The sequence below is a fragment of the Hyla sarda genome, chromosome 8 (genome assembly GCF_029499605.1).
Source record: "Hyla sarda isolate aHylSar1 chromosome 8, aHylSar1.hap1, whole genome shotgun sequence".
NCBI classification, from domain to species: Eukaryota; Metazoa; Chordata; class Amphibia; order Anura; family Hylidae; genus Hyla; species Hyla sarda.
Window position 1 is genome coordinate 28,151,520 of NC_079196.1, and position 13,525 is coordinate 28,165,044.

At 41.5% G+C, this 13,525-nt stretch overlaps 1 protein-coding gene and 1 pseudogene across 2 annotated transcripts in view; one reads left to right on the forward strand and one right to left on the reverse strand.

Moving 5' to 3' along the window:
• ARHGAP15 (Rho GTPase activating protein 15) overlaps nt 1-13,525 on the forward strand; it is a 788,583-nt gene that overhangs the window by 392,775 nt on the left and 382,283 nt on the right. The gene's annotated exons all lie outside the window — the stretch shown is intronic.
• LOC130290012 (U2 spliceosomal RNA) lies at nt 6,293-6,452 on the reverse strand (annotated as a pseudogene).

Genomic DNA, 13,525 nt, shown 5'->3' on the forward strand with positions numbered 1-13,525 from the left:
TACACCATAGCTGTATAGCTCTCCATGTTTTATCTGCATGTTCATGTTGCACCTATATCCTTGTGCTGGCAGTGTGCTGCTGCATTCTTCTGTTGCTGTATATCTAGCCTAGTAGCGTGCACCTGCAGGCCAGGTCCATATAATAGTTTGGTATCAACTAAAGTGCTGGCTGACTTATTCTTTGTCTGTATTGCACATACGGGGGAGTGGCTACCTCCATGTTGGCCTTGCACCCCACCCACCTCTATCAGGTGTATATAAGGTGGCTTGGATGTTCCAGACCCTGCCATGCTTACTGAACTGTTCACACAGAGGCATATTCATAGTGTAGGGTCCGTCCCAATGAGGCCACCTTATCGCGGTGGGACGGTCCAAGCTATTTGACCGCCGGCGGAGACAAATTTGCGAGCTAAGTGCCTCACTATCTCATAATTTCACATTTGCATCTATTACACCATAGCTGTATAGCTCTCCATGTTTTAACTGCATTTTCATGTTTCACCTATATCCTTGTGCTGGCAGTGTGCTGCTGCATTCTTCTGTTGCTAGATAGATAGATAGATAGATATGAGATAGATAGAGCGATATGAGATAGATAGATAGATAGATATGAGATAGATAGATATGAGATAGAAAGATAGATAGATAGATAGATATATAGATATGAGATAGATAGATAGATATGAGATAGATAGATATGAGATAGATAGATATGAGATAGATAGATAGATAGATAGATAGATAGATAGATAGATAGATAGATGATAGATAGATATTAGATAGATAGATAGATAGATATTAGATAGATAGATAGATATGAGATAGATAGATAGATGATAGATAGATATGAGATAGATAGATAGATGATAGATAGATATGAGATAGATAGATATGAGAGATAGAAGATATATAGATATGAGATAGATGTATATGAGAGATAGAAGATAGATAGATATTAGAGATAGACAGATAGGCTCAACCTGATGTGTAGTACCAATTTTCACCATCAACAAACCCATTTCAGGTTGGCTCGTATATTTTTATTATGGTAACTCTCACATTTATTGATTTAACATTTGGGTAAGGAAACAAATGTTGCAGAGCTATACTTGTTTTTACCAGTTTCCTTTGTTCTGTAGAAAACCAAATCGAAGTCTATGCTCTGCTTCATCCAAAAGTTATTCTACATCCTTATAGGGAACCAATCAGCAGATTTTAGCAGATATAACTCTGGGCAATGTATTATATATGCTACAATCATTATCCTCACCATCCCTGGGGGACGTTTGTGCCCCCAGGGATGGTGAAGATATTAAGTTATAAAGTCCCCAACGGCCGCCCGGCAAGTAGTCCCCTGGGCGGGGACTTAAACTTACCAGCTCCGTTCGCTGCGGCCATGGCCCCACCCCGACGGCTTGAATGACTGCTCGCGTCATTGCTCTGCTCCCTAAGGAAACGGAGCAGGGCAGTGACGTGAGCAGTCATTCAAGCCGTCGGGGCGGGGCCATGGCTGAGGCAATGCAGAGCAACGGTTGCTGGTTAGTAGAAGTCCCTGCCCAGGGGACTACTTGCCAGGCGGCCGGGGGAACTTTATAACTTAACATCTTCCCCATCCTTGGGGGCAAGCATCACATATGCTAAAATTTGTTGATTGGTTCCCTTTAACTCATAAAAAAGGCATGTGCCTCTTTCCATATACAGTGACCCCCCGACTTATGATGGCCCCGACATATGATCATTTCAACATTTGATGGCCTCTCAGAGCCCATCGTATGTTGAAGGCAGCATCGACATATGATGCTGCTGTGTGTCGGGGCCAACATACAAACAGCTATCTGACAGCGCTGACAACTTCAGCAACTGACAGATAGTTGTTTAATGTGCACCGTGTGCCCCGTTCTGCCTCCTGTTACTCACATGCTGTCCTGCTAACTCATACAGGCTTCCACTGTGAGCTCCATGTAAGCCCCGCCCCCCCAGTGCAGCCATAGCCAATAGCCTGCAGCATCTTGCTGCAGGCATCCAATGAGCTGCTCCCCTTCCTTTCCTATAGAGCTGTAGTCGGCAGGATGTAATGGAGGACATTCTGTCCCCCCTGAAGGTATTTAAAGAACTGTACAGTACTGTATGCGATGTCACACATCACATACAATACATATACACACAATACACCCCATACATCAATGTTTCCCTATCAGTGTGCCTCCAGCTGTTGCAAAACTATAACTCCCAGCATGCCCAGACAGTCAATGGCTGTACATACATGATGGGAGTTGTAGTTGTGCAACAGCTGGAGGCACCCTGGTTTGTTAAACACTCCCCATACACTCCACATACAATAGTCATCCCAGAACCAATTAGCAGTTTCCCATAGAGATATGTATTCAACATACAATGGTTTCGAGGCCCCAGAACCAATTACCATTTTTGCATAGACATGTATACTCGACATATGATGGTTTCAACATATGATGGTTCTCCTTGAACCAATTAATATCATATGTTGAGGGACCACTGTATGTATATATATATATATATATATATATATATATATATATATATATATCAATGGGGACATTTATCATTAGGTGTCTATTGTAGACACAGATCTACCACTTTGCACCGCCTGTCTAATTTACACTCTTGCTCAAAATTTACAAAAGTTGCGCACGTCCTTTGACAAATTTTGCATAAATATATAACCCCTCCCTCGCTCTACCACTCTACCGCTCTACTGTTCACTCCTTCTCTACTTTACACTTCACAGAGCTGGGGCATTTTCCCGCAGTACACTGCTCACATAGCTAGAAGTGACGGAGCAGCAGCATGTCCCAAACAAAACTCTGCACAATAATAAAATCATAAATCTTTATAAAGTACACAGAATGTCTGGGTTTAAAAAATATGTTATAATGCTAAACAATCTGTTCAGTTACCTCTAGAATTACCAACCAGAATGCCTCTAAGTGTTGCAAAACTTGGCATGCTGGGAGTTGCAGTTTTGCAACAGCTGGAGACACCTTGGTTGGTAAGCACTGTGTACATATACCAGAGCTGAGTGTGTGATCATGTACATGTAGCAGACATTTGTGTGCGGCATGTGTATGGAGCAGAGCTGAATGTGTGATTATGTGTGTGCATGGCCATGCACACCCTCAGCTCTGCTGCATACACACAATTACACACTCAGCTCTGCTGCATACACATGATCACACACTCATATCTGCTGCATACACATGATCACACACTCAGCTCTGCTGCATACACATGATCACACTCAGCTCTGCTGCATGCACCCAATCACACAGTCAGCTCTGCTGCATACACAGTCACACACTCAGCCCTGCTCTGCTGCATAAACACAGTCACACACTCAGCTCTGCTGCATACACATAGTCACACGCTCAGCTCTGCTGCATACACACAATAACACACTCAGCTCTGCTGCATACACATGATCACACACTCAACTCTGCTGCATTCACATGATCACACACTGAGCTCTGCTGCATACACCCAATCACACACTCAGCTCTGCTGCATACACATAGTTACACAATCAGCTCAGCTGCATACACACAATCACACACTCAGCTCTGCTCCATACATATGATCACACACTCAACTCAGCTGCATAAACCCAATCACACACTCAGCTCTGCTGCATACACATAGTCACACACTCAGCTCTGCTGCATACACACAATCACACACTTAGCACTTAGCTGCATATACATGATCACACATGTACATAGACCTAACAGCTGTACCTCCTTCTTCCTCCCTGCACAGTGGTATTCTTAGCTGTACTTTCACTATGGTTACATTCTACACAGGTGCAATCTCCTGCACTCATCAAGAACAGGGAGTTTGAATTTTACAAGGTTCTATAGATCTACAGTTTGTACAGATCTGAGTCTAATCTAAAAAGGTATTACATATTGCTGGACTTTCTGGACTTACTCGTATTACATTTTAAGAGTCCTCCTTGATGGTGTATATTTGCGCAATAAAATCAGGACATGGACAAAATTTGTGCATGTAAAGAGAAAAGACGCAGTTAAAATTGATATCCACCACATAATCAGCTCTACCCCACACCATGAATTAGAATTCCACTTGAAAAGTTCTATAAAAAATTGTGCAAAAAAAATGCAAAAAACGGAATTGCACAAAAAAGATTGCGCAATATAGACAGTGAAAAATCTGTATATATAATGATAAATACCCCCCAAAGTGTGTGTGTGTATGTTTCAGCATCAGTCCAAACTACTAAAGATATTAACATGAAACATGTTACTGCATTCACACTGCCGTTGGAGCGTACAGCTGCTGGAACCGGCTGGGGGAGGGAAAAATTGTGCGCTCCCGTATCCCAGCCGGACTGGCGCCAAACTTCATTGACTTTAATGAGTAGACCAGAGTCAAACAGTGACTCCGGTCGGCTCATTTCTGGCCCGTATACGGTTTTGTGACCGGACCTAAAACCGCAGTAAACTATGGTTTTCAGTCCAGTCACAAAACCGGATACGGAGCAAAAAAGAACCGACCAAAGTCACTGTTTAACTCCGGTCGGCTCATTAAAGTCAATTAGTTTGGCTGGGGTACAGGAGCGCACGGTTTTCCCCTCCCCCAGCCGGATTCGGCAGCCGTACGCTTCAACCGCTGTGTGAATGCAGCCTAATGTGTCACACCTGAGGACAGAATATGAGAACGGGATATGAGGACGGCATATAAGGTCAGGATATGAGGACAGGATATGATGTCAGGATATGAGGATGGGACATGAGCACGGGATATGAGGACAGCATATAAGATCAGATATGGGGACGGGATATCAAGATGGATATGAGGTCAGGATATGAGGACGTGATATGAGGACAGGATATGAGGTCAGGATATGAGGACGTGATATGAGGTCAAGATATGGGGACGGGATATGGGGACAGAATATGAGGACGGGATATGGAGACGGGATATGGGGTTGGGCTATGACAACAATATATGAGGATGGGATATGAAGTCAAAAGCTTCCTCCTTTGTTAAGTTTCCTCCCCAACAAGGATTAGGAAGGAAAAACCAGGCAATACCGGGTACTCAGCTAGTAATAAATATAAATGGACTGCCCAGAATTAGAGACACACAGCTCATAGTTTTCTCTAGAAACAGTGCCACACTGTTTTTCTAGTTCTGCATAATCCCTTTAAATGTTACCAGACTGGTGGCTCGGCTGATCCACTATATGACGTTGAAATACAGAAATTTAGGTGCACTACTGGGGTAGATGTATACAATGACATTGGCTATCCCTCAACACTGATGTTAAAATTGAGACATTCACCAGTGTATCCTTATATGAAGGACACACCAGAGCCCGCACACCAACGCCAAGGTTTCTCAAATGGCGCGGGACCTAATGCTAACCTACCTGTGGTAATAAGCAGAAACCAGGGGCCAGTGGGCAATTACAGCAGCACTAGGCCGACATGCAGCCTGCTCCCAGTTCCTCCAGTGTGACTGAGCACACATACAATGGGAGGAGGGAGAGACAGGCTGCAAGCCCCACCCAAGTTGGCTGATATAGGTGCATGGCCTCACAGGTGCAACCTTAATGCTGCCTGGAAAATGTTCAAGGAGCATTAACATATGGAGTTTACACACCTCCAAGTAATTTTTTTTTTTAATCTAAAGCCGAGGAACGTGCTCTCGATTCACCCAAAGTGCAAGAAAAAGTGCAAACGTGTTACACTAAAAAACGTGCACAAAGGATGCGGTCTATCGCAAGCCCTTCTCCGATAAGAGAGAGGCCCCCCAACAAACCTTACCCTTCGCCTCCGGACCAAAAGATACCTGCAAGGTTCCAGGTTCGATGTCCCTTTTCGCCGAAGCTACTAGGGGACCACAAATGCTCCCGGCATCCCCCTAGGCCACACACACACCTCCCCTAGACCGCCAGGAGGGACACCCAGAAGGGCTACCGCATCCTGACAAATCCTGTGAACACACAACACGCAAAAAGTGACACAGTGAGACAAAAAGAAATAAATAAGTGAATGTGTGCAGATTTACTGCCCGGACATCCGGCCGGATCTATAAAAAACTTCTCTGATCCTAGTCAGAAGGCCGGGAATCAAGAGGTGAGTGCCACAAGGTGAAGAGATTATGGTGCCCGTGCTTCAACTCAGTGAGCCCATCCTCCCAGTGAGTTTCGGCACCTCGGGGTCACCACTCCCCGAGGCACAAAAGTACCTCGGCTCTAGACCCTCTCAGCCTCATGGCGAGACCCGGAGAGAACAGGTCACATCGGGGCAGCCGTCGAGCTGATTCCTCAGAACCAGCCCCGGAAAGCCCTGGTACACCTGCATCCTCCATCCAGCACCCATCCCCACCAGCATGAAAACTGATAAGAACAGATACTACACTTGATCTTAGCCAAAAGGCCGAGAAGCGACTGTATAACATTGATTTAATTAAAGGAAGCAATCAAACTCCGAAATCTCAAAAGCGCCAGGCACTAAAATCAACTCATTTTAATTAGTGTTGGGCGCTAATATTTATCGTGAATATCGCATATTCGCGAATTCGCAAATATTGCGAATAAATCGCAAAATATTCGCAATTACGAATATTTGCATTTTTTTCACAGTTCACATCACAGTCATCATTCCTCCCTGCTTCCGGCTTGTGATGTTAACAAGGCGCCAATACAAGTTACTGTGTCGGACTGGCGAGCACCCGAAAATTTGCATATGCAAATATTCGCATATTGTCATTCGCATATGTGAATTTTCATGCATATTGATCCCTCCTTTCTTTTAGCTCTTTTATCATGTGATATTGCGGATGCGCATGCAAATTTTATAATGAATGCGCATGTGAATTTTATGGCACATAGTAAAAAAAGGCAACGAATACTGCTAATATGCAAATTTTGCGAATATATGACAAATATTCATCCATATATTCGCGAAATATCACAAATTCGAATATGACCAATGCCGCTCAACACTAATTTTAATGGAGCCATAACGTTAAAGGGGTACTCCACTGGAAAACATTTTCTTTTTAATCAACTGGTGCAAGAAAGTAAAACCGATTTGCAAATTACTACTATTAAAAAATCCCAATCCTTCCAGTATGTATCAGCTGCTGTATAATACACAGGAAGTTCTTTTCTTTTTTAATTTCCTTTCTGCCTGACCACAGTGCTCTCTGCTGACACCTCTGTCCACGTCAGGAACTGTCCAGAGGAAAAGAGGTTTGCTATGGGGATTTGTTCCTACACTGGACAGTTCCTGACATGGACAGAGGTGTCAGCAGAGAGCACTGTGGTCAGGCAGAAAGGAAATTCAAAAAGAAAAGAACTTCCTGTGTATTATACAGCAGCTGATAAGTGCTAGAAAGATTGGGATTTTTTAACAGAAGTAATTTACAAATCTGTTTAACTTTCTGGCACCAATTGATTTAAAAGAAAATGTTTTCCATTAGACTACCCCTTTAAGTATATTAAGGTAAGACATAGTGAGACCAATCTTATATGCTGCTTATATGTTAGGGGACACTACAAGAAACATCAACAGATCTCAGAGTTCAACAGATCTAGAATTTTGATACTTATGAGTTATTTAGTCTTAACATGGACAAACATACTATCTATCTATCTTATATCTATCTCATATCTATCTATATCTATCTATCATCTATCTATCTCATATCTATCTATCTCATATCTATCTATCTCATATCTAACTATCTCATATCTATCTTTATCTATCTATCTATCATCTATCTATCTCATATCTATCTATCTCATATCTATCTATATATCTATCTATCTATCTTATATCTATCTATCTCATATCTATCTATCTCATATCTATCTATCTATCTATCTATCATCTATCTATCTATCTCATATCTATCTATCTATCTATCTATCTATCTATCTATCTATCTATCTATCTATCTATCTATCATCTATCTGTTATAGGTTACATTCAGGGTAATACCCTGGCACATACTGGGGCTGTTGTCATGATACATACATTCCCAATATCCATGTTGTACCCTGAAATAAGCATAAAGCAATTATAGTCAGGTTATGTGACCTTTACTATTATAAGAAATAATATAAATTATTTTTACTATGATTTTTTGTATATCATCATGTCTGTTTATCATCTATCTATCTATCTATCGCATAACTATCTATCTCATATCTATTTATCTATCGCATAACTATCTATCTCATATCTATCTATCTCATATTTATCTATCTATCTATCTCATATCTATCTATCTATCTCATAACTATCTATATATCTCATATCTATCTATCTATCTTTCTCATATCTATCTATCTCATATCTATCTATCTATCTCATATCTATCTATCTATCTCATATCTATCTATCTATCTATCTTATATCTATCTCATATCTATCTATCTATCTATCTCATATCTATCTATCTATCTCATATCTATCTATCTATCTCATATCTATCTATCTCATAATTATCTATCTATCTCATATCTATCTATCTATCTCATAACTATCTATCTCATATCTATCTCATATCTATCTATCTATCTATCTGTTTTTACCGTGAATATTGGCATTTCATGATTTTGCGAATATTTAGGATGTAGTGACATAAATTCGTAATGACGAATATTTTTATTTTCGCGAAATATCGCAAATTCGAATATGGCCCCTGCCGCTCATCACTTCTATCTACCTATCTATCTATCTATCTCATATTTATCTATTAATCATCTATATACAGTGACCCCCCGACTTACGATGGCCCCGACATACAATCATCTCAGCATACGATCTCTCTCAGAGGCCATCGCATGTTGAAGGCAGCATCAACATACGATGCTCTTGTATGTCGGGGCCATCGCATAAATGGCTATCCGGCAGCGCAGACTGCTTCAGCTACCACCGGATAGCCGTTTACGGTGCCCCGTGTGGTCCGCTGATGATCACTTACCTGTCCTCGGGCTCCGGCGCGTCCTCTTCGGGATCCCCTGCTTCGTCGGCGCTCTCCATCGTCATCATCACGTCGCTACACACGCCGTCCCGTCATCCAATAGGAGCGGCGTGTGTAGCGACGTGATGGCGGTGACGGAGAGCGAGGATGCCGGGGAAGCAGAGGCCTCGCCGGAGCGTCGGGGACACCTCGGGGACGCGGCGACAGCGATGGAAGGCGACAGCGATGGAAGGCGACATCCCGGGCAGCGGTGATGAGCGGTGACGGTCCGGAGCGGCGGGGACAGGTGAGTATATCCTCCAATACCAGTGGTCTACAACCTGCAGACCTCCAGATGTTGCAAAACTACAACTCCCAGCATGCCCGGACAGCCAACGGCTGTCCGGGCATGCTGGGTGTTGTAGTTTTGCAACATCTGGAGGTCCGCAGGTTGTAGACCACTGTCCTATACTTTACATTGCACGGATCCCTCAACATACGATGGTTTCAACAAACGATGGTCCATTTGGAACGGATTACCATTGTATGTTGAGGGACCACTGTATATATATATTTTTATATATATATATATATATATATATATATATATATATATATATATCCTAGCATGTATCAAAAATATATTGGCTTCTACTTCTTTTTCCCTCTTTTTTAGCATTTCTTTGTTCATTCTGTTGTAAACTGAAGGTGTCACTGTTGTTACTGTTCTTGATAGAGTCTTTGTCGAGCGTTTCTCCCTAGGACTCATTCTGTGGGACTTTTAAGCATAATTCTGAATATTATGGATATTTCTTTTTAAATAAAGTAAACTGAATTTATTGTCATTTTTTTTTATGTCATTTATGTCATTTATTTACCTTAGTGCAAATCTTATGTCCTGGCTGTCAGTCATATGTGCGTTAAAAAAGATGAATATTCCGAGATGTGTAAACAATACCATATACATTCAAAGTAACATATACATAATATACACATTAATGAACACCAAAAAGGATAAAACAAATTCAAACAATACACAATATTTACAAACAATTATTAATCAATTTTACATTAAATATTATTTTCCCCAATTACTGTATTGGTATTTACTTGATGGCGCTGCACTTGACATCCCGGTGGATTTATCCCTGTAACTTCAATGACATGTCGCTTTTTAGCGTGTTGCGAAATGATAGATATCCGCATTAGCACTAATTAACTAATACAATTGCCTATTGCTAGGAAAGGGGGACCAGGACAATTGAGTAAAAGGAACGAGTGATATCACCCAGTGAGACCTGATGTCTATAGGAGAAACAGAGGGATTCTGCTAAAAAACAGAAACATTTAAATAAATAAATATATTAAAGGGGTACTCCGGTGAAAACCTTTTTTCTTTTAAATCAACTGGTGGCAGAAAGTTAAACATATTTGTAAATTACTTCTATTAAAAAATCTTAATCCTTCCTGTACTTATTAGCTGCTGAATACTACAGAGGAAATTCTTTTCTTTCTGGAATGCTCTCTGATGACATCACGACCACAGTTCTCTCTGCTGACGTTATTATAATAATAATAATGCTTTATTTCTTGTTGTCCTTAGTGGGACTTGAACCCAAGTCCCCAGCACTGCAAGGCAGCAGTGCTAACCACTGAACCACCATGCTGCCCTTAGCATACATCTGCTGTGCATCTGCTATGCATGGTTGCTAAAATGGACAGAAATGTCAGCAGAGAGCACTGTGCTTGTGATGTCATCAGTGTTCCAAAAAGAAAGAAATTACCTCTGTAGCATTCAGCAGCTAATAAGTACTTGAAGGATTAAGATTTTTTAATAGAAGTAATTTACAAATATGTTTAACTTTCTGCCACCAGTTGATTTAAAAGAAAAAAGGTTTTCACCGGAGTACCCCTTTAATAAATAAATAAACAATTGTCTATTATTATTTTGGGTCAATGCAGACTACATTTACTATAGCATAGGACAGGATTTAAAAAAAAAAATGGTGCAACAATGCATTAGTGATGAGCGGTAGAGATGAGCGAACTTACAGTAAATTCGATTCGTCACAAACTTCTCGGCTCGGCAGTTGATTCTTATCCTGCATTAATTAGTTCAGCTTTCAGGTGCTCCGGTGGGCTGGAAAAGGTGGATACAGTCTTAGGAGAGTCTTTCCTAGGACTGTATCCACCTTTTCCAGCCCACGGGAGCACCTGAAAGCTGAACTACGGTAATTTATGCAGGGTAAGTCATCAACTGCTGAGCCGAGAAGTTCGTGACGAATCGAATTTACTGTAAGTTCGCTCATCTCTAATGAGCGGCATAGGCCACATTCGAATTTGTGATATTTGGCGAATATATGGACGAATATTCGTCCTATGTTCGTGAAATTCGCATATTCGTTATATTCGCCGCATATTTATACGCATATGCGAAAATATTTATACGCATATAATTAATACTAATGAATATTAAGCCCTCCCTTCTTTCATGGTATGGAGAACTAATGGGCTAGTGCAGTGGTCTCCAACCTGCGGACCTCCAGATGTTGCAAAACTACAACTCCCAGCATGCCCGGACAGCCGTTGGCTGTCCGGGCATGCTGGGAGTTGTAGTTTTGCAACATCTGGAGGTCCGCAGTTTGGAGACAACTGCACTAGCCCATTAGTTCCCTATACCGTGAAAGAAGGGAGGGCTCAAAATTCGCGAATATGCGCATGTATGAAGAGCAGAGAGAGATGAAGTGATCACTGTGATGTGTAATGTGAACCACAAAAAAGCGAATATTCGTAATTGCGAATATATAGTGCTATATTCGCAATATGCGCGAATTAGCGAATATGCGATATTCGCGATTAAAATTCGAATTGCGAATATTCGCGAGCAACACTACAATGTATTAGGGTTAGGTCTGGTCTGTCTTTGCATTGTGCAGTTTTTGCAAACATTTTAAAGGGAGAAACACAAGTGGGGTTCACTTTTTTTTACAACTAATTTATTTATTTTAATTTAAGCTTGAAATGATATGGGAAGGATATGCCCCCATTTTTGCATTCGTATCACAAGCGAGTTGCATACGTGCCACATTTTTTTTTTTTGTAGCTGTATTGAAAAGCATTAGAACTAAGGGTCATGTGACTCAAAACGCGCCGATCTCAGAGTTTCTCCAGCGGTGCTTGTTTTGTTTTTTTTTTATCGTGATTGCCATCATGCTGTGATTATTTAAAGAATTTCCAAAAAGAGAAGAATTTTCCTCATGGTACCGGCCATTGTTTTTCCAACCAGTGATTCTCCAGCTGTTGCAAAACTATAACTCCCAGCATGCCCTGAAGGCTGTTGGTAACCTGGGAGTTGTAATTTTGCAACAGCTGGAGGGACCCTAGTTGGAAAACACTGATCTAGAGATGAGAAATATATGGGTATTACCTGACGCAGTTGCCAAACGTACAGTAACAGTCAAGTGTAACAAAGTTGCATAGATTTTTCCATCATTTTTTTCAATTCGTGCATTTACAGGACATGTTGCTAAAGGATTAGAAAAAACATGGCTGCTTACTTCCAAAAACAGCGCTACTCCTGTCCTCAGGTTGTTTTAAACTGAGCTGTAATACCACACACAACCTGAGGGCAAGAGTGGCATTTTTTCTGGTAGAAGGCAGCTATATTTTTCTAATCCCAACGCAGTTTTTTCCAACCAGGGTGCCTCCAGCTGTTGCAGAAATTACAATTCCCAGCATGTCCAGACAGCCATTTTTTAGAGATGTATTTATTTTTATTGTTTAAAGTGGTCGTGGTTTACATTTTTTCCCCCCATGTAGAGATGAGCGAATTTACAGTAAATTCGATTCGTCACGAACTTCTCGGCTCGGCAGTTGATGACTTATCCTGCATAAATTAGTTCAGCTTTCAGGTGCTCCTGTGGGCTGGAAAAGGTGGATAGAGTCCTAGGAGACTGTTTCCTAGGACTGTATCCACCTTTTCCAGCCCACCGGAGCACCGGAAAGCTGAACTAATTTATGCAGGATAAGTCAACTGCCGAGCCGAGAAGTTTGTGACGAATCGAATTTACTGTAATTTCGCTCATCTCTACCCCCATGAAATCTGAGTGCCTTTTCAGGCTGTGATTTGTATATTACTTCTATTTAAAATTTGTAATCCTTCCAGTACTTATCAGCTGCTGTATGCTCCACAGGAAGTTGTGTAGTTCTTTTCAGTCTGACCTCAGTGCTCTCTGCTGACACCTCTGTCTGTCTCAAGAACTGTCCGGAGCAGAGAGAGGTTTGCTATGAAGATTTGCTCCTGCTTCGGACAGTTCCTGACATGGACAGAGGTGTCAGCAGAGAGCACTGTGGTCAAACTGAAAAGAACTACACAACTTCCTCTGTAGAATACAGCAGCTGATAATTACTGGAAGGATTAAGATTTTTAAACAGAAGTAATTTACAAATCTGTATAACTTTCCAGCACTAGTTGATTTCCCCCTCTGACTGTTGGCGCCGGCAGCATAACAGGCCGGCACTAGGACCGCAGTGGAATGTGCCGTCTCAT